The 22,904-nt window shown below is 41.3% G+C and overlaps 1 protein-coding gene across 47 annotated transcripts in view; it reads left to right on the forward strand.

Annotated features, from left to right (window-relative positions):
• The window catches only part of MAGI1 (membrane associated guanylate kinase, WW and PDZ domain containing 1), a 323,880-nt gene that overhangs the window by 178,609 nt on the left and 122,367 nt on the right, over positions 1-22,904 (forward strand). The window lies entirely within an intron of this gene.

Here is a 22,904-nt window from a genome sequence, read left to right on the forward strand (position 1 = left end):
ATGGTGTGTGTGTAATACAAATGCTTGCACTTCTTTTAACTACAAACATCAAAACGTCCTGAATGAGAGAGTCCATGATAACTAAAGTCAAACTTTTTCTTTAAAACTGTGTAATATTTAGTTGATGTAAAATATCATGAACACCCACTCTTTTCCTTGGAAGAGATTGATTTTTTTTTTTTTTTCTTTCTAAATAGATTTTCAAAGGATTCATTAAGAAAATGAAACCCAAGAAGAAAAATAGTTAACCCAGCAGTTCGAGGCCAATGAGGCAATTACCCAATAAATTTGTGTCAAGTCAGCCCTAAGTGAGCTGTGCCTAAATGACTTTGTTATACATATTTTCTGAAAATGTTCCATATTGAAACATGGAAAAAAACCCTGCTAAATGAATAATGTCATTCTGTCAGCAATTGGAATATGGCTGTGGATATCACTCATCATGTAGAAAATAGCTTGTTCCTTTGCCCACCTAAACAGAGATAGTGTCTCATCTGGAATCTGCAGTGTTTCCACCTTCTTTGCCTGAGGAAACACTCAATCCATTGCAGATTGGAAATTTTAGTTTGTTTGGGGAGAAATATTTATGGTTTTTTGTTTTCATTAGAGTACAACACTGCCTGTTAATGCACGTGAAGATGTGAGAGAGGCACACAGAAAGTAAAAGCTCTGAAAGTGCTCTGTAACTGAGATTGTGATATAATGGGGAAAAAGGGGATTTGCTCCTTTATTTTCCCTTGTGTTTGCATCTTTGGGCACAGGCTTTCCAGAAGTCTTTGGTAGGTTTATTGCTCACATTGAGAACTCCATGGTGCTGATTTTTTTACTCTCATTTAAATGAATGGGGAACAGCTGAATAATTGTCATGTAGAAGGTGCTGATGGAAATGCAGTTCTGTCAGCACTGCCTGGTGATGAACAGAGTGTCATTGCTGTGATGGCATGCTGACAATTCAGCACCACAATGCAAGCCCTTGGTAAGAGTGGGGACATGACTGGGGGAAAAAAATTCTCCTCTTCCTCTGCTTCTTGCATGGACCTGAGGCTTGAGACATCCCCTGAGGATTAGACTGAGGGATTCAGTTTCTTTTCAAGAATGTCTGTAGCAGAGTATGCAGTGCTGGTTAAAGATGTGTATTGAATGTAGTTTAGTGGACAAGTGTCCTGGTGTTGACAAGGCAATATTTTAATGTGTGATAATCTGTCATCCTAAACTCTTAAGGGAAATCAAGGGTTTACTACATTTAGATGCATGAGTTAAAACTGTCCTTTGCCTTTTTCTTCTTCTTCAAGACTTGAATTTGTTTATTTTTTTCCTGGTGAAGATGAAGTCAACTCATTTTGAGTCCTAATCAGGAAGTGATTCAGAGTCTGTGCTCATTAAATCCTTCCCTTCACTCCTGGGACTGTCAGGGAGGATGTCACACATTACCTGCTGATGAGATGATGTTTTGTGAAGGAGATGAATGTCCCAGAAAGTATTCTCACAGTGCCAAACCACTGGGAAGCTGGAAAGGGTTTAGAAAGTCACAGTGAGGCTGGAATACAAGTACTTGAGCTAGTTTTATCATCTGTGAAGCAGCTGCTTACCCCTTAGAAAGAGCTCATCTTTACTTACATGTGATTTGGGGGACATGAAGGTTGAGCCCTGCTGTTCTCATTATTTGAAGTTTCAGATTTTCTTTGGGTTATCAGGGTACAACACAGAGCATTTAATTCCCCTTATCAGCTCTTTTAGTTATCGTTTGATTGGATGGACCCTTTTCAATTTTTTTCCATTTTCCTCTTTCTCATACTTCATGGATTCTATTGTTTTATTAGTTCTCTGGCCTTTCTGGGTCATTGCAGTCTAAGTATTCTGACTTTTATAAAGGTCTTGGTGACTAAATATTAGTGACCTCTATTCATCTTCCTTTTGCTTCTCCCAGGCAGAGCAGTTTGATTTTGAGCTGCTCTGTGTTACAGTATCAGTGAGTTCATCGTGTGGGAATCAAACCCCATTTCTTCTCCACAGATGAAGATGTCCTTTCAGTACACTGAGCTGCAGAGGTTCTCTTTCAGTCTTTGAATAATAGGATCCCTGGAAAAGAGATGGAGAGAAACTAGCCTGTGGAGCTTCGCCAGCCTAACTAAAATACCATTACCCAACTGAAGGAATATTGCTGGATTTGCAGCAGTTCTAGGAAAGTCTAACAAGCTGAGCATGATTGACTTGAATTTCCAAATTATGTAAGAAGAAATGGAAAAGTTACCATTAGCTGCACTAGGGAGCTTGTTATACCAACAGAAGCCTTTTTGGAAAATTCAGCTTTGTGTTGGTAGGTTTGTGTTTTGAGGCATTCCTTCTAGGGCACCATCTATGAGGCATTTCCTTAGCTCAGACTCTGCCTGAGGGATGAAGATAGATTCTGTGGAGATGTTGAGGTTCCAAGGTTAGAATGGATGCTGCCATAATTTGAATATTTTGCACCTCATATTTGCCATTATCTGGGCAAATCTTGTCAAACGGGTGTGTAACATAGGAGCTTTCCTCTCCTCAGTCTTGCTTTCTCCTTCTGATAACTCTCTGCCTCATTTATTACTCTCTGCTGCTCCTTAAGTGAAGTGAGAAATGGGTTTTATAAGGGAAATAAGAAGGTCTGACTTCAGGATGGAAGAGTTCTTGATAAATACCTACAGGAACAAAGAGAAACAAAACCTGAGCAAACTGAACCACAGGTTTGGTAGCTCAGAAGTGCTGTATTTGGGAGACTATATTTTAGCAGTCTTTTTTTTTTTTTTCTTGTTTACTGCTGTAGTGTTTTTTAAAAGGCAGGGAGGAGCAAAGGAACCACCCAAAATTTCAAACTTCTACCTCCCTCCCAAAGCTCCTGCCTTGAAGGTCTTGAGGAGGGTCAGAGAACAACTGTGGGAGGTTTTACCTGCAGTATTTAAAGTCTGGGAAATGGAAATGGGAGTAGAAAGTAGAAGGTGATCATGGAGTGTGTGAAATGGCTTTTCAGGTGTTGCTGCTGGCTGTGTCTGATACATACAAAAGTTGCACTTTCAAGCACGGGGAGATTTGAATGCTGCCCAAAAGTTGCTTTCATATGTAGAACTCTTTGCATCTCCAGCTGCAAATGGCCCACTGGCACCATGGGGAGGTCTTTAAATTGCAGGACCTTTCTCTAATAAAAGGTCTGCTTCACTGCAAAAGAGATACTAGAGCTATAGCATCTTGAAGGGCAAGCTGATAAATGAGATATTATTATCATCTCAGTGTGTTCTTTTAGTGAAATATTCAAAAGTGGCTCACTCCTGGTGAATTACCTGCTGGCCTCATCCTCTAGCTGCCTTATTAAATAGTTGCCTGTTGTAACATTCTTTGTAAAGTTAAAGCGTGTCCCACTGCACTAAGCACTATTTCAGATATCCCCACTATAACAAAAAATCTTTATATAGTTATAGTGTGAGCCAATGGCTCTCGTGGGTGCTTTCATAATGAGGTTTTATGATGTTCTCAGGTCCCTTTTCTCCTTTTTCCAGTGTATCAATTTTACTCAATTCCTCTCCATATTCATACAGCTTAACAAATTTGCTCTTTGAACTCCTCCAATGTTCCAAACATCAACACCTCTGATACAGAATGGGTTTATAAAACAGTGGCAGAAAATAAGGGTGTCTTTACACAGCAAAGTGTTTGGGCTGGAATGGCTCAGTGAGTCACTGGAGCCGTGTGTGTACTCCTTTCCCTAAGTGAAGGCAAAATGAAAGGAGTTTGTTTAAAATCTTAAAAATTCTGCAATTTAAAAGCTTGGCTTGAGTACTGGGTTGCTCTGTTGCTGATGTATGGCAAGCAGTTACTTGATTTCTCCTGGTCATCTGTCTACAACACATTTTTAAGTATTTCTATTTGCCATATGGTGGTCAGCAGCTGTCCTTGCTGGTGCTGCTTGAGGTTTGTGCTACTGTTAAAACAAAAAAAGTAAGGGGGCTGTGAGCAGCACCTGAACAAACAATTACACTTGTGCCTTGTGTTTGGAACTGTATTCCTTGGATATTCTTAGGTGGAGTGGAAGAAATCATAAACTCCTTTGATGTCTTTCCTGGCCTCATATCTAATGACATATTTTTTTGATAGCTTTCCCTCAGGAGTTCCTTATTTTAAATGCGTTTTACAAATACACATTCAAACAAGCCTGACACCATTAATTTTTGTAGTCTACTTATTTAGTATTGCTGACCATCCCCTTAGTACCTGAACTTCTTCCTACAGGCAGAATTCACTGCACTTCAGGAATTTGTGGTCTCTCTTCACTGAAACAGAAAGCGTGGTTGGGTTAAAACCTTCTGCTTTTTCTCCCTTGATGCATACCTTGTCCCAGTTTGACTTGGTCTGGTTTTATTTGGATGCATCCAGGCAGTAATAAGCAGAGGTTCTGCTAGTTTTGGTTCTGTGATTTGTAGCAGTCAGGCTTGCCAAACCCCATTTTTGTGCAGCAAGGGCTGGCACTGAGTGGTGGGAGCTGATGAGCAGAGGGCCAGCAGGAATTGGTCTAAGCTGGAGCATCTCTGTGTATTCTCTGGAGCCTTCTGTCTTTGACATTGGCCACCTTCATCTCTGTGTGCTATGCACTCATCTATCTAAAAAAAAAAAATAAAAAATAGTGGGGATTGAGAAAATAACCTGTCCTAAGTTACCACAGGCTCTGTTAACAGGAGCATGTTATGGCTGGGTGCAACAATTGACGCTTCTGCATGTCCTTCCACAGTTTATCTCAACCCTGACAATTGTTTTTTGGCCTCTGAGGAACTATTTTGTTAGGTCTTGGCTGCATTTTGAGAAAAAGACAGTAAAAAAAAAAAAAAAAAAAAAAAAGATAAATTTCAAAATACAACATGAAGCAACAGCAAGGAATAATCCTGGTTTCTGGAAAAATGCTCCAGGAGCTGCTGTGGATGCTCCTTTGGGCTCTGCTGCTGTTTGACACGGCTAGACTGCACAAACTATGTGCAGCAGTAGGACTAAAACGGTTCCTGTATTCAAAGCTTCTCTAGCTTAAAGGTTTATTAAAAAAGGTCTGTTGGGCTCTGCTTGCAAGCCCATACATCCCACACCACGCTGGCTGTGAGGTCTGATACCATCTCAGTAATTAAGTGCCAGCATCCTACAGCACAGTGGGTTTAAAAGGCTGTCAGCAGCTTAAATGCCACCTGATATTAAATTTATCAGTCTAACTTTTCAACATTCTGCAGCTGACCCCCAGTAACAATGACCATGGCAGGTTATTTGTAGACGGTGCCTGCTGCACCCTCGCTGCTTGGCTGCTTTAATTGCTGATCTCTAATCTTCCTCAGAAAGGTGGGAGTGCAGGAGAAGAAAGGCAGCACTACACTTACAGTAGGTTTTTTGCCCAGCTGCCATCAGTCCATTCTCTGGGAGATTTTTGATTTTCCAGTGCATCAGGCGGTGCTGGGCCCCCAGGGCAGTCGTGTCCCCTGTGCAGTGGTCAGAACTTCCAGGTGTGGTGATTCCATCACTTCCCTAGGCATTCTGTTCTAATAGCTAATTACAGCTCCTCATACTCCCCCAAAAATGCAAATAATGGCGTGGATTTATCCCTCTCTGCCTTATTTTCTCCCATTGTAAGTTGAGGCTAATGATATGCTCCTTTTTTAAAGCTCTTTGGGATCGTTGGATCAAAAGCACTATGTAATTATTAAAACGCAGCTTTTATGGTGCTGCCTTTAGAAGGAAGGGGAAAAATATATTCACTTGGCAAAATATTGTGTTGTAGATGCAGCTTTGGAAATCCGACTTTCATTGTTAAAGCTAAAATTAAAAAGGACTGTTCCACTGTAGAGTGTCACACTAAAACCTGGCCTGTGCTGAGGCTGCATAGAAGCTTTTTGTGCCACTGGAAATGTATAAAAAGAAAGAGGAGCAAGTTGAAACAAAAGAAGGGCTGGTCAAAAATAGAATTAAGTAAAGCCAGTGATGGCTGTGAGTGCCACTTGTGTCTTTGGGACTCAGAGTTGCTTAGGCAATGTAACATTCTCAGCAGTGTAGATGCTTCTGCCCACATCATCTTCATGGCCATTAAGTTCAAATGTTTATCTGTTTTCTGAGATGAATGGAGTGAGGGGTCTCTCAAAAAAAGAAGCTTGCAAATTCTAAAGCAGCTATGCTGTATGCAATTTGCCTAGGAATTTTACCTCAAAATACCATTTTTACCTACTTTGAACAAGGCAGAGGCTGATATGAATGCCTCGTTGTTTTGTCTCAAGATTGTTTTCCCAGACAATGTCTTTCAAACTATTTATTTTTTGGTAAATACATGTGTATAATTATAGATAAAGGCTAATTTTTGTAGCTGAGTTTTGTGCTGTCAAATGGAAGCTGAGTGGTTTAATACCAAAATGGGACTTCACATTTAAATCATGCCTATGTGCTTTTTATGTTTTCTACAATAGATTCAGTAGCTAATCATCACCTAAATTGGCTTTTCTAAATAACAAGCCATATTAGATAGTCTAATGGCTTACTTGGAAACTGGGAAGCAAAAATGATACCACAGTGAGTCAAGACTGTAATACTGAAGTTAAAAAGAAGACAGAAAATAATGCCCCAATTGTCTGCCCATGTGCACTCAGCCTTGCTGATGTATTTCCTGATCACCAGAACACTGGAATGTTTGAAGAATTTGACTAATAATTTGAAAATCTCCAAAAAAAGTAATGAAAACTAGCAAATATGTAATTTTTTTTTGTAGCAACATCTGAAGTGCAGGGTGAAATCTTGCTGAAAATGCCACAGGGTGTTCTCAATACTCAGACTTTAATTCCAGTAAAAGCCCACCTGTGTGCACAGAATGAGAAGGATAAACTCATGACATTGTCACCACGATGGGATCATCAAAATCATGGAAAGAAAAAGCTGTGAAAATCAATGCTTTTGTTCTCAAAATCAATAAAAGCAGAGCATTTCAGGGGGTAAAGTCTACTTTCCAATGCATTAGGCCAAGTTGTTCATGTTAATCATTTATTTTTTTCTTTGCAATATCAGATGTGGCAACATCAAACAGCAAACAGCTCTGTCCATCACCCAGCTGGAAGAAACAAATGCACTCCAATACACAGCTCAGTATTCATATGGTCAGCCACATGATAATGATTTAAATGATCTTAAAGCTGTTGTTTTTATAACACAGAATTTAAAAAAAAACAAAACAAAGAAATTATTTTGTCGTCTTACTAGCTGCCAAACTGTTCAGAATTCTTCTGCTGTGAAAATCTTTAGAAGTTCTTGTAAAATTTGTGTTATTTATTTGTAAGCCCAAATAAAAATGTTCAACTAAATATGACCCCTACAGTTAAAACATTTTCAAGTTACAGAACTGTGGCCAAAAGTCCCGTTTTTGCCAAAAAAAATAGTTAATTTGTATGTAGGTCTACAAGTAATTAAGTTTTAATGCAGACAGGTGTCTTTTTGGTGTTTCAAATCTGTCTTTTATTGGGCAGGAGATACTGAAAATGGAATAGCTGTGGAGAGCTTGTGGAAACTTGTTTTGGAATGAACAAAGCTGCAATTTTAGCCCTTAGTATTTTTCCAATGGCCTTACAAATGGCTTTGTGTAGAGAACCAAGGGGAAAATGTTGGCATTACAGTCCTGATGCATTCCTGATGTGAGTTTTCCAGCTATAAATTGTCCAAATTCACTCCTGGTTTTGGAGACTGAGAGGGAGCAGTCGTGTTCTCGGGGTATGGCAGAGCCCCTGCCTGTGACCTGGTCCTGATGGTCCAGGGGTGAGCACTGGGTCAGGGCTTTGTTGCTTTATTGTGGCTGTGGATGAAGCTTTGGGAGCAGGAGCAGTTCAGCTCTGCTATAGTGTAAATATAATGTACATGTATACTATATATATATATATATATATTATATATACTGTATAGTGGACACTCACCAGCCTTACAGTTCACTTTCAGCCACTTGCTACCGAATTTCCCGAGTTGTTCCAGGAGAGGAGCATCCTCTGACTTGGGGTTAATCAGTCACTTAATTTTCAAAGTGTGCTCATCACTTGGGCTTTAATTTGCTTGTTTGCTGTGTTACTAATTTGATGGGAAATGCCTCTTTGAGGTATACATGTGGTTATTTGTGTGAAGAACTGCTGCACTGACCCCTCAGGACAGCACTTCTCACTCTGGAAATCCTTCAGCCTTGTAAATAGGGATTTGCAGTACACAAGCTAGAGATTTAAAGGAGCAAAGACAGACTCCTCTTGCCTCTCTTGAAACAAGTAAGTATCTTGGCTTTGTTTTATAGCATTGCTACACACAAACTAGGTCCTGACAAACTTCTGAAAGAATGGGGTTGGATTCTTCCAGTCTTTGAGACATCCAAATGCTTTAAATATCATCTTAAAAGGTTCTGTGTTGTTAAAGTGAAAGTTACAGCCATGGTGGAGGTATTACTGGGTGAAACATTCTTTGCTTGTCTAGAGAGATCAGACTGAATTAGGAGTGGTGTCTTCATGTGGCAAAGATTCTTTCTTTTGGATTGTCCTAAACTTGAGTGGTAACAGGAGAAATTCCTCCTGCATCACAAGAGAGGCCGTCTCCTAGTTTAACCTTCTCAGCTGGCATAAATCACTGCTGCTTTTTTTAATGTCAGGTCACAGGCTTGGATAAGCATATTTATTCATATCAAGCCACTGAATATTTTGAGGTTCATCTATGACTAACTGAAAGTCCTTAAAAATAGACCAAACATCGGAAAGCTCTTGAAATGTTTTGTGATATAGAGTCTACTTCAAATAAATGGGATAGTCTCAATGGCCTCTTTCAGCTGGTTCATTTTAATGGATTTTTATCCTCTTTTCTTTCCCTGATGAAACCAAATGCAGCTCACCTCTGGCATGAGGTTGGATGAGTACTTGATGAGATTTGCTAATGTCCCTGGTTATATTAACAGCCATGGGCCCATCTGACTTCAAAGGGCCCCTTTGGATTTATCCCTGCACATCCAGGTCACCTGCCCCTGTGGGGACAGGCTGGGGGAGCCTCTGGGCTCTCTGACACATAACTGGGCATCTTAGCATCAGCTGTATAAAGAATGAGGTTTGGTATGTGGGCAAATGTTGTCTGTTGAAAAGCCTCGAACAAAAAGAAAGCGATGGGCCACGAGATCCAGTATGGAATAGCTTTTTATGTGAGGCTTCCCTTCAGTTCATGATCTTCTCCAGGATGAAGAATGCCAGTTCTCTCCTGAGATAATGTTGGCTTGAAGATCCCCATTTCAGCACTTTGATTTGTTGAGATTGTGGTGCTTATATTGGGATGCTGCTCAAATAAAGTTTGTGGCAATGGATCTTGGAGCTGAGCTTTTGGTTCTGTGTTTTCCCTTAATAGAAACCAGCACCAGTTCAGCCTATAGTTGTTCACATGATTGGGGTGCAAGATAGAAAGGAGACACATTCTGAACAGTTTCAGCTGAGGATAAGGGACAGACAGTCCAGGTCCACTGGCATATAGAGGAAAATAAAGATGTTAGTTTTGTTTTTCTGTTCATTGTAAAGAGATGGAAAGGTTCCTCTTAACTAAAGTTATGTTGTTTTAATGATATAAATGATTTGGTGGGGCAGACATTTTGAAGTGGAAACTGAATTCAAGAATGTTATTGAGTCCTACACTGGGCAAGATTAGGGACCATGCATGGATGCTTGAAAACATTTAATTTTTAAAATCTTGTTATGTAAGGGGGCACAAAACAATGTAAAGGACTTGGACCACACTCTCAGCTGGCATAGATCAGCATAGCACCATGAATTTCAGGGTAGCAATGCCAGTTTCTGCTGGTTGAGATCCTGGCCTTTAATCTGTCATCAATCTAATAAAATCAAGCTGCTCTAATTACCACCGTGTCAGTCAGAAATATGTTTGCCTGAAATGATAAAGCTGAGTTGGATCCTGGAGCCCACACAAGTCAGCAAACACTGTGCAAATCTGAGTTAAACCATTTGTTTGCCCACTTAAGGAGAGGTTGTCCACAGTCATAGTATGTGTGGAAAGACAGCGGGGGAGTGAGAGGAACAACTGAAACATATGGCCTGAGTGAGCTTTCTCTTTATTCCAGTGCATCAGGATAAGACAAGCTGTTGAACCGATGAGAAACCTTCCTTATATACCATATTTCAAGATTAAAACTGGGAGAAATTCAGTACCAGTGATCTCACATCCATGTTTGACTAAAGGTATAGAAAACTGTTAAACTGAAAGCAGAGGAAAAAAGCCCCCAGGCCCAACTTCCCCTGATCCATAATAGCTGCATCATTATGTAAAGGAAAACAGCAATTTCCCCACCAGTGTGCCCATAAATGGAAACCTTATCAATACCTCCAGATGCTCCCTGGCTTTATGACACTATTAAGTTTAATTGCACTGATATAACACGTTTGTATGGAACAAGGTCTTTTTAGGATTGGGTCTGGGGAGCCTGCAGGCACAGGAGAGGGGTCACATACATTGAGACGTGCTCTTCACTAGACCTTAATTTTGACCTCGTGTTTCTCGAAGAAAAACGTGGAAGTGGCATTTTTGTGGTGTCTGTGACCTCTGGAAAGGTCAAGATTGAGAACTTCATTGCAGCTGCACTTGCTGCAACCTAACGCTCTTGCAGTGGGAGTTAATTTAGCTTTTAGTAAAGAACATTGGATTATTATTTAACATGAACACAATTTTAGTTACAATTTTGAGCTATAATCCCTGGGCTACTTCTCCCCGAGTCAATGGAAAGAAAACTTTTACCTTCAGTTTTAGGATGAGTGGAGAACAACTTCTCCACTGGTCTGAAAAATCCCAATTTTAATGAGTCCAGAGTGTTTGTTCTTGAAGTCTAGTATCAGCAAAGCCTTTACACCCCCCCAAACCTAATGTTTGCAAATTTTATCAGCTGTCTTAGCAGGATAAATTAATCTTGTCCATTCCCATCATTAACATCGAAACATCTGCTTTATTTTATAAAATGGAGCCACTCACCATTGTTGATGTACCAGTAAGATTTGACAGCATAAATACAGGAAAAAAACCCAGCAACACTATTCTCTTCTTGCCTCTCCCCCAGAAAACTCAGACACCTACAGGGTTTTCTTACTTCCAAACAAAGATACTGCCTCAGAGCCAGGAATGAAAAAGACACAGATTTTGTCATCTTTTCATCTTTTTTTAGCTGCATGTGTAAATAAAGATACCAGTATGACAGCCAGTGACTAAGTGCAGCTCACTGTGAGTAACACCAAGAGGCTGTGCCCCAGCCTTGCCTGGGCAGGACCTTCTGAAATGTCCCCAGTGAAGGATGCAAAAGCCAGAAAACTTGTCATTGTTACATGGCTGGTATCCCAAGGCAGGGGCAGCAGCCTTACTTTCAGTGCATGGGAACAATAGCAGTGACTGGCTTTGTAAGACAGGCAGGGATTTAAGAGCACATCTTCCAGTGCCCCAGAGCTGCAGATGTTTTGCAAGATATATGGATAGGGTTTTCTTCCACCGAATTCTTCTTTGGTTTAAGGTGGTTGGAATTCTTGCTACACATGAGCTGACATGACAATATCAAAGGAATTGCCCTTCATGTAATATAAAATAAAGGTGAATCTTTGCTCTATTATGTTCTGAGGGGTTATTTTTCATGTCACTCTTGGAGGGCTTTCACCTGAGACAGCTTTTTCTCTGCATCATATATGTCTACTTACACTGTATTACTTAAGCATTTTTAGAAATTGATGGAGTCCTAGCATTGGCTAACAGCTCTCAGCAATCCCAGGGCAATCACCTGGTGACTTCTTCCTGGAGTTGTGTTCCTCCATCAAGTACTCTGCTGAGTGTTTTTATTCTTTTCTTTTAATGTTGCCTCTCTGAAGTGATAATTGATTTCAGAAATCTAGTCCTATATCAGTCCTGGTTGAGTTTATTTGGATAAATATAATGTATATATTTATTTTTCCATTATTTTAAAAGATTCTTGAAAGTGTTTCTAGGAAGTGCATAGCTCTCTGCTTTTCTTTCCCTGGGTGAAGTATTCCCTTTTATTATCATAAGAAAATCTTTACCTCTTCTCCATTACTGTGTCATTTAGTCATCATAGGCAGATGAGTTTATCTTCTAAAAAGTGCCTTTAAGATGTTAAAGTGGTAGCATTACAATTTAAAATCCTTCTGACACTGCCTGTTCCACTGGAGTACTAAATCTTGTCTTCAGTGTGAATGGAAATCAAATAAAGCTTTCACTTGCTTGACAATTGTTGCAGAATAGAAGAAAATGTTCAGGCTTTCATATAGTAATGACTGTGTCATCTCAGTGCAGTTCAAAGAGCAAACCCTTTTATGCACATAGACAACATTTACTTTTGAGATCCATCGCTATTTCCGAGACTTTTGTGGCAGAAAAATTAACAAGGGGTTTTTGTAGTTAGCATGCCGTTTACCACAGTGTCACTTAAATGATCTTGCTCATTCACATCCTGAAAAAGAAAACTACATCATCAAAAAAACCCCAAAACACTGGGAACTGATAGACCAGAAACAAACTGAGAAGCATGGAAGGGTTTGGGGTTTGTTTTTTTTTTATCTTCATTGCACCATGGTATAGCTGACATCTGCATAGTGCCATGTAGGAGGGAAGAAATAAATGGTTTATCAGTAGTTTCATCTCTAAAGTACCAAAGAATAAAAAAAAAAGCAAAATGAAAGCTGTACAGCAGATGAATCAAGAGCTTCACAAAAGCAAGGTATCTCTCTCTTGCATCACAGACTTGAAAAAAGAGGAAAATATCCTGGTTGACATGCCATCATCAGGGTTGAAAGTGTCATGTGTACTTCTCCTTCAGGTAGACAAAAAGTTAGTAAGTCTGCATGTTCATTACCTCTGTAATATGCACTGAGGGAGTGGGAATAATAACAGTTCTTTATGTTTTTTTCTCTTGCATTTTCTGAAATCTGGGTTTCCACAGGGTGTGGTGTAGGAGTACAGGTAATCGATGCTGCAAACAGCCCAGGCCAGGCTCTATGGTAACAGAGGAACAACTGCCTGCTATGATTTGCCTTTTTAATTATCACTTCAGTCATGGGTGCTCAGCATTTGTAATGGCAATTGATACAGTCATCAAGGCATAACGAGGAATCATTGAGTAGCATGAAATTCATCACGTTTATTTAGCCTTTGTGACCCTTGGAGAAAAAAATCTGTTTTTTAATGAATTATTTTATCCATGAGAGTTAAGATAAAGCTGGATAAGGGAACATAACTTCTGACATGAGATGCAGTCTTGCCTCACCCTCTCTGCCAGGACAGAGCAAGCCTAGTCAGCCATGCAGTGGGTATTTTATGGGGTATGTGTGAACTAGAGGGACTTGATGGGAGTTTCCACCCTCTCTGTGCCATGGGAATAAATAGGGGCTGCTGAGCCTGCGCAGATTTGGGGGCAAGCTGGCAATTTTCAAACCCAAAGGAAGGTCTCTTGCCTTCTGCTGTGCTTATCATCTTTGCAAGGCTGAGCTTCTGCTCTTGCTTTATGTGCACACATATTAATCATCTACATCCCACTCCCACCAGCTCTGGGATCTGCCTGTACCTTTGAGCAGGACTTGTGGAAGCTGGCTGTCTTCTGTCCCTGGAGTCTGCTGGAGCTGCAGCTCAGTCCTGCAGCTTGGTTCTTCTGTTCCTCACAATCCCATTTGTGTAAAATCCAGACCAGACCACGGTTTTCCATGGACCACTGACCTCTCAAGCTTCTCATAGCAGATTCTGGGCTTCAGGTTCCAAAAAATGAAAATATCTCTTGGGGAATGAATACAAGAGACCAAATGAATCCATACCTGTGTGTCCTTTCTCATTTTCCACTGCCTGAGTCAATTAGCCATATAGTAGCATGTTACTCATGTGGGACAGCCCGTGACAGTTTGTTTTTTAGACTTCAGCAAGGATATTGTTTTCCTTCAAAGCCACCTCAGGATCTCTTCACAGAGACAAAAATAAAATGAAGGGGTCAATTCCTACAGAAGTTATTTTGTAGTAGCTCTGTTGGATAAAACCAATTACTTACATGGCCAGTGAACTTGCATTGCTTGTTTGACTTGGGTTGCATTGTATGAACTGAAACAAAAACCACATCCAGACTGCTTTGGAGTGGAAGAATTCTGCTATCAGTTCAATCTGTTTTCCTTGTTGTTGTTTCCATGTAATGGAAAGATAAATATGCAAACATATTTACTTCATTAATTTTAAACAGTGCCAGGAAAAAGGCTCTGTCTAGGGATTGTGGAAAAATATTGTGAAAATTAGCTCTACATATTTTGCTTTCAGTCAACTCTGTTAATTAGGATCAAAGTACTGCAATTTTAAAAAGTTCTCACTGTTCCTTCCCACACATTTTCATATTTCAAGAAGATGCAGTTAAATAAGTCTGAGACTGCCAGTAAAGCCCATGGGAATGAGGGTTCACGTATTAATGGCTGGGTACCACCATCCCTGAGGCCTTTGAAAATGCCAGGATTAGCTGTGGAGGGAGTTCAGATTGGGTTTCCCATCCCTTGGGTGGCCACTGGGATGGAAATGGGGCAACTGTTTTCCCACCCATCCTCATGGCAGGGTGTTTGTGTGTGGTTTCATCTTCCCTCTGATAAGACAAGTGCTGTGAGGTAGCTGCTTCTACAGGTGTGAAACATCTCTTTTTGCCTTGAAATAGGCAGTTGGGTACTTACAGGAGGAAGGAGAAATGAGTAATGGACTGGATTGGTACAAGGTATTGGTAGATTGTGGTTTTCCAAGCGAGCTCAATACCAAATAAAGTCCTTAAGGCGGTTGTCTGAAAAGGAAACTGGGACACAGAAAGGTGATGTCCAGTCTCCCAAACCCTCTGCAGGCCATGGACAGAGCTGCCACACCAGAGCCATCACAAACAGGACGTGCTCATGCAGTGTTTCATGTGTCTTGCCTCTCAAGCATGAAGACATTTCAATTTTAAGCATGCACATAGTTATAAAAGGATGTTGAGTCAGCTTAAAAATTGTGCTGACATAAATAATTTACCTTTATTGGCACTGATAACACTTAAAATTCTAAATACTGTTTTTCCCTGTGTTTCAAGGGGGATTCATGACTGTAATTTATGTTGCTGTGTTGCTTTTTCTCAGTTCAGATGCAATGCTCCTTAGTTTTGTGCTTTGATATATATTTTACTTCCCAGTTATTGTGCATTGAAAGATCACAGCATTTTCCTTTAAAACATTGTGTGAACTTCTCTGGGTTCACTGTTGGATCTCCAGCATTGGCCTGTTAAGAGTTTTATTTTTTAAATGCAAATGGTATGTAACTGTTTATAAATCTGACAAGCACCTATACAATGGGCATAGATCTGCCCTAATTTAATCACACTGGAAAAGTGGCAGGAGGTTTATTTTGCCCCCTCTGCAGAGGTGTCAGCTCTCTTCCCCCTGCTGAGAAGCCCCTGGCACTTTGTTGGTCCATTCTCAGTGAGAGAAACCTTGCCTTGTAATTCCCAAGGGCTGGGTGAGTGATGGCACACATCAAACACATGTTTTCCCAGCCCCAGTGACTGACAACAGCATATCAGAATGGGTCATGGGTGAAGGATTGTCGCTGCTTAGCTGGAGGTGCCTTGGAGCAGGAATCAGTCTCATTATTCTTTGTTACTACAGCATCTTCCTGAAAGTGGCCCTGGTCTGTAGCTTGGCTGTAAAACAAATCCTGCTGCAGGCTCTTGCTGCTCTTGACTCGCTTCTTTGGGAAATGCAAGGGGCTACAGGGCTGCAGCTGCAGCAGAGGAGGGACAGGGGCACAGCCAGACTGGCCTTTTGCAACACAGACGATGCAAATTCTGGCTTTGGTGCCAGAAATTGGCCTCTTTTGCATCATCTTCACGTTTGTTTGAACCCATCACGTGTTGCACCTCACAAAAATGGGTGCCAGTATTGTCCCCTGCCTCTCTGGGGACACTTGCTGCTGATCCAATCTGGCTGGACACGCATAGCAGCCACCAGCCTTCCCCTGTTCTTGCTTCTAACAACCATCCTGGCTGTAGCTGCTGATACAAAGCCCTATTGTTGGGTTTTTTGGAGAGGGGGTGTGTGGAGTGTCTAGTGGCTCACAGGGAGATGATTTTCATGCGAAGTGCACAGCTATTCGGTTAACTTTTATGTAAAATTCAAAATCAATCCATTTCTGTCGTTGGGTGCAGTCTAGTGGGAGGCTGGTGTGTGGCATTAATCGTTGCAGACTTCTGCAGTGAGGCTGGGATGCAATTTGTATGCAGGCAGAGGATTTCTAGGTGCAGGAGGAGATTTGAGGCTGATTCCAGACGCATCATAAGCAGCAGGCCATGTGTGCACACTTCCATCCCCATCCCACTCCTGCATTCTCCTGGGCTGGACAGCATGGCCAGGGCTCCCCAGCAGACACAGGTCCAAATCTCAGCCTTGTTTGGCTGCTTGATTTTCAGAAAATAACCTCTCTTCCTCTGTGTCCCTTTGTAGTTATCTTTTTTAAACAAGTAGGAATGCTGTTGTTTGGTTCTTTTATATTGAATTCCTGACCCTGTGCTCTATTTAAGGGCTGGCTATTACTTGTTATTTCACCAAAGTGCAAACAAAAAGAATGAGCTCTATTTAGTCCTTGATGTTTAGTGGGAGAACTGGGGAAAATTACCTTTAGGTTGAAACAATAAAAGAAAGAATAAACATATATTGCCTTTTTCTAACTAATAAAAATTAGACATGTGGTTTCTAATCCGCAGCCTGATTCCTCTTGCATTCCAATCATTAAGAATAGCTTCTATCACAGAATATTAATTTAAGAGATAATTAAAAGAGCCAGTTTCAGGCAGGTCATCTGTCTGTCTGCAGTGACATGGGGTGGGTGGTAAGCCCGTGCCTTGTGGGCAGTTCAGGTGTGCTGAAGTGCTGTGTACAATGGCCAGCTCGGCTGGGGGGCATGGGAGTCATTCAGATCCATGGATTTGAGGAGAGGGGAGATAGCAGAGGAGCTGCCTGCTGAGGTGGGCAGGTTTGGTGGGCCATGAGGCACAGAGGAGCAGCAGAACCTCTGAGCTGCTGACAGGACGTGTCTCGTGGAACATTGGTTCATACATCACAGGTTTGCAAAGTTCAGTCCTTGGCAGAGGAAATACAGAAAGCCTGGTGGCATTGTACCCTGAACCTGCACTGGCAACCTGGCCTGGGAGTGGACTTCATGAGCAAGGTGTGAAGCTGCAGCCATCAGCTGGAAACAAGGAATTGAGGAGCAGGACAGTGAAAGGGCTCCCTAAGGGGTCTGTGCTCAGGGGAGTATCCTCACTCTGTGCAAAGGGTCTCAAAATCCTGCTGAGGAGGAGAGATTCTCCCTGGCTGAGGAAATTCATGGGCCTTTCAGCAATGCAGCTTGGAGGCTGCAGTGTTCATGGGAAGAGGGAGGGCTGGCAAGAGTGAGCCAAACTCACACTGCCTGTGATCAGGTAGGTCTGAAAGGGCAGAATATGCTGCAGCTGGATCACCAGGATTGCAAGCTTCATCATCATCATTACTATTATTATTATTAATAATAATTTCTGTTGCTGTTTATTGAGGCCTGTGCTGATGAATTCTTTGCTGCCAGGTCTCCTTGACTTACCAGAAGCATCATGCCAGTCCAAAATGAACGGGATTGTGGAGCTGGTCTGACTGGACAGCTCACCTGGGCAGACTGGAGGCTGTGATCTGGATTGTGCTGGTTTAGGTTTAAGTCTGTTCTCCTACAGCACAGCTTTGCACTTAAAATGAAATAGCTGAAAATGGAATAAATTGCAACAAGTGGGTCCTTTAATGTCAATCTCACCAGCAGTATATCAGGAGGAGTGGATGTGAGGAAGGTGGCATTCCCATGGGTCCGTGGATGGAGGAGCTTCTAGTGTGTGAAGTTGTGGCTATCACTTTTTAAATGTTTGTTTTATTCTTCTGTCTGTTTGTTTTTAAAGAAGACATGAAGATGGGGGAGGATTGAGGACAGCTTTGTATTCCTTCTATATTTGTCAGCTCCTGTCTTTCAAAAAATGTCAGACTTAAATTTTACTGTTTCAGTACTGCAGAAAAAAAAAATTATCCCTGATCATTTTGTCTCCCGGGTTTCCCCTAGAGTCTGCATCACCTAGTTTTTGTTTCAAATCATCCTTAGGCCAGTAAAGAAACATCAAGGACCAGAACTGCAGCAGTGGTAAATCTGTACAGCTCCCTCAGTGGGGAGCAGCCAGGTACTGAGCTGTTACTGGGGCTGGTGCACATGCATCCATATCCTGCCAGGCCATGAAGCCAGACATAATTTCCCAGTCCTAGAACACTGAATCAATGCTAGGAAGTGAGGTAAGGCACAATAAAGTACAAACCTGCCTCCACTGCAGACATTTGTAGAAGTTCCCCTGGGGTCTTGAGGGCTCCAGGGAATGGTCTCCTGGCTCTGTGCTTCTTTGCTCTCATGCTCTCCCAAACATTTCCAGTGTTCCACCTTCTTCTGTCCAAAATCAGCATTGCTGTGCTTAGCACTCAGCTTTTTCCAAGTTTCATTGTAGTTGCCTGTGGTCCATCACCTCATGGTCCATCTGAGCCTTTTTCCCTGCCACTTGTACAAATGTGTGTGGCTGCACTGGCAGCGACGCCTCTTCCCTCCCTGAGCCTCAATGGCATGGCTTTACAGCACCTATCAATTCCTGCATTACCCGTGTCAGTTTTCCTTATGTTAAAGAAATGTTAAGCACCATTAACATAATCACACATGTCACTGGCAGCGAACATACCTTCAGAGGTGCCTCAGCGAGTGCAATGTGAGCTGCCCTCCAGCAAGGCAGAACAAAAGGTTGTGTGTTAACAATATTAATGGCTGCACGAAACCAGTGCAGATGAAATCAGGCTTACTTTTAATCAGTCTTCAGGGGTTTCATGTGCTGAGGCTATTTGTTTATAGTGGAGGCCAGGTTGTGCCAGGATCTATTAAGCACAGGGAAAATGATCAGTCTGGTTTTCCTGCTCATTTTTTTGAATGTGAGAAAAGGAGAGACACTCCATGGCAGGGAAACAAGCTGAAATGGTACTTTGCAGAGCATCTCTCAGTCTGAGTGAGGCTGGGATACAGCAATAAACACCGGGATGGATCTGTCAAAGATCCTTTTAACATCATTGATTCTATTTACATCTATAAGCATCAAAGCTAAATGTGTCTGTGGATTCTCTGAGAGAATTCTCTGAGAGTCCTCAACCTCTTCAAGGGGCTCTGTCTCATAAGGGCAAGAAAGGGATTGTCAGGTATAGATAAATACAGCATCTCATAATTTGCTTGTGGGTTGTATATTGGTAAAATATAAGTCATTGACCTCTTACTTGGGTGAAACACTTCTGTAATTCAATACAAAAAGTACTTTTACCTTTAATAGAAAGTTAAATTCATTAGGATTCATGTTTACTTTCTATTCTGTGAATATTAAAAGTGTCATTTCCTACATATCGGCTGGAATCTCTTAAGTGTGATACTTTTATGGCCTAGGGGATGCCTTTTAAACATTATTTTTATTACACAAATCCACAGAGAAGTTTAAAGATGAGAAGTTTATTATTGTAACACTGTAAGAATTTTCATGCTTCTGCTCTTGCAAAACAAACAAAAATTCATATTGGAATGTACAAGTGTACCAGAGTCCAAGTCAAAGTTTCATATTTTTCAAAACGAGACATTTCCAATATATATATATATATATATATATATATATATATATATTCAGTATAATCTCATTTATCCGTTAAAAAATTATGTTCAGACAAACTACAAATGTGCTTCCAGACATTCTGTGTAACAGCAAGAAGGAATATCACAACGTGTGGGTTGGGTTTTGTTTTGTTTGTTGTTTGGGTTTTTTGAAGCTGATAATAGTCCTGCAATTTTATCTGCCTGCGCTCAGTACCAGAGGAACTAATTGAAATTTTAGGCCTGGTTTTATAAAGCTCAGATTAAATATCTGTGCCTAAAATCAATGACCATGAAGAAAAATCCGTGTGTAACAATGTACATAGTTGATTAGAGTTTGCAGATGGCAGTGAATGTAATCAGAATTGTGCCCTCTTCACGTACCTTTATGGGGTACTCTGAAAAAAAGCCAGATTTGCTCTCCAAGGACACACAAACACACACACACATCTGTATTCCCTGCTTAGCAGGATATACAGAAACATGTCAAGGACCAGTTTATAGGTGAAGCAACAACCTGATCTCTTATGACCTTTGTAATACACTGATCAGGCTTTTACATTATTCCTTCCTCTCCTGTCTGCCTGAAATAAATAAATATAAGCGAAGTAAGTGTCAAATTAGAGTCTGAGAGAAGTTGGAAACCAACCAGTTGTGCTTCCAGCCAACTTCAAAGAGTGAGGTTGTTTTTTTCTTCCTTCTGCAACAGAGACTCTCATGGATGTGGGCTCCAACTGTTTCTCTGAAGTTAAGTTTTTAGGCTGCTTTACGATTGCCTCTATGTTTTTCTCCTCCCTTTGTTTCTTTCTACAGAATCTTGGCCAACTCCAGGACTAGCCGGCGATCATTAGCATTTCAGCAGGAGACAGTGAATGGAGAGGCACATATGTCACCTGTTCCACGGTGACATTGCAGCCACCGCTGCTCTGCGGGGGTGCTTCAAGGGATGCTGAGCATCAGGGGGCTGAGATTCCCGGAGAGAAAGATCTGGGGATTTTTTTTAAGAACTAAATTGCATTCCCTTAACGAGTGATCAAATATGCAGGAAGAAAAATGTCTTATAAATCACTTTATCCTGCTTCAAATTATTTTTTAAGAAATACTAAGTTAAATCCTAGCAATACAGTAAGATGTCTTTCAGGAATCAAATGTGACAGCAAAGAATGCGTTTTCATTTTCACCTATTCAAGGTGATGAATTGGACCTTTTTTTATCCCTAATGTTCCACATCCTGCTGCCACTAAGGACAATGACAAGCCCCTGTTGACTATAATGGGGAACTGTTTGGCTTTTTATCAGGGCTAAATTCTAATTAACCCTGAAAAAATAGGTTCTTCAGCCAGCTGTGCTTTGCCATGCCAGTATCACATCTGACCCGCATGTCTTTACATTGTGCATATTCAATCTCCTGTTGCTGCTGGAATGCTTTGTCCCATGCTACGGGCACCTGGAGTTGCTCTGAGATGCTGAGCAGTGGATCTTGCTCAAAGAAAGAAAAGGTGTGGAAAGGTGAGGATGTTCACACTCTGGAGAGGTGCCAGTTGATCACCAGGGGGCTGCAGCATCCTTCACCTCTCTCACACATTGATTTTGCTCATATGTGGGAAGTCCTTCCTTTTCATTCCTTGGGACTAAAGCTATCCCCCCACCACCCTTCCCAGGCCATGTGCTGCCATCAGGATGCTGCCCTGGCTGCTTGCATGCACAAGTGAGCAGCAGCTGTAGCTTTGATGGCAGTATGGACTGCCCATCCCCTGGACTGTGGCTCATACTTCCCTCTGGGATGAGGGACAGTCGTGTGCCGAGCTTATTAAACACCCTGTTCTGCAATCCTGAAGTGACTTCAGTCCCTCCTCCTGCTTCCTCTCACCTTTCAGGCAAGAGAGGTAATGAGTGAGCTGAGGTGAGCAGAGGGGCAGTACCAAACCTTCGTGTTCAGACATGGGCAAATTAAAGATAACAATGCATTGCTGAGGCTGGAAATTGCAGGCAGGAAGAACAGCATTACCCTTCCAGATTGTCAAAGGCACTGCTCACTCCCTGCTCATCCAGTTCATGAACTTTTTGATTCAGTTCTTCCCCTGACTTTGAAATTAATTTATAACCCGTTCCAAGAGCTCGCCGCACTTCAGTCTTACCTTTGTTGAGATGTTTCTTACTTCCTACAGTCAAATTTGGATGGTGGTCCTGATTAAAGTATCATTTACTTTTGGGTATTACCAGCATAACAACATCAGGAAGGTGGGAATGGCATAGGAAGCATGAGGTTAGTTTCTTTATTATTCTTTTTCCTTCCTCTGCCTTTTATTATCTTTTCTCTTTTCTTAAGCCTCTGAGGAATTTCGGGAGTAAGTTCAAACTTCTCCTACAGAGCCATAAAGTTCCTTTCCCATTTCAGGAGAGGAAGAAGGTTTTATGGAGTTTTGTGTTTGTGGTTTGTGTGTCATGGCTCCAGGAGCCAGGATTTTAACCCAGCCACACAGCTGGTTGATGTGATGCCACAGTATGTTTCTATTAACCCATTTTTGGATAAACCTGCTTTTATTCAAGCATCAAATACCTTATCAGTGTTTACCTTTGTTTTATGTGGATGACTTACACTAACTTCTAGTTAAGTGCAAATGCTGACACGAAGTAGGCAGCCATCAGGGATCAGCCAGATTGTTTGGAGAACTCTTCCAATTAACTGTGTTACTTTGCAAAGAGAGAGTTTAGATAACCAAGAGAAGCTGCATTTTATAGGATATATATAGATATGTGTTTATTTATAGCTCCATATGCATATTGCTTCCTATGTTGGAGGGGACAAAGAAGGACACTGTTAGTCCTAAAGATATATTGGAGTGCAGGGGGAGAGAAAAAGGCTTAGTTCTTCTCTCCTTTGTGCAATGACAGAAAAATTGAATGACTTTTATAAATGTTTCTTCTGTTTGACCCTATGGGCCCCACTCATGAGTGTATTTAGGGGAACATGTGTCCATCGTGCTGTGTCCACCAGCTTTGCTCCCCAAGGGTAGCATGGTGTGCGCCTTATTTCACTGTATGTGTGTGGTTATTCCTATATGAATATTTTTAAATGGTTTACGGTGGGGAAAGGAGGAGAAACAAGGGACTTATCACATTTTCTTCTTTAAAACAACAAAATGGAAATCAGT

The sequence above is a fragment of the Cyanistes caeruleus genome, chromosome 11 (genome assembly GCF_971803275.1).
Source record: "Cyanistes caeruleus chromosome 11, bCyaCae1.hap1.1, whole genome shotgun sequence".
NCBI lineage: Eukaryota > Metazoa > Chordata > Aves > Passeriformes > Paridae > Cyanistes > Cyanistes caeruleus.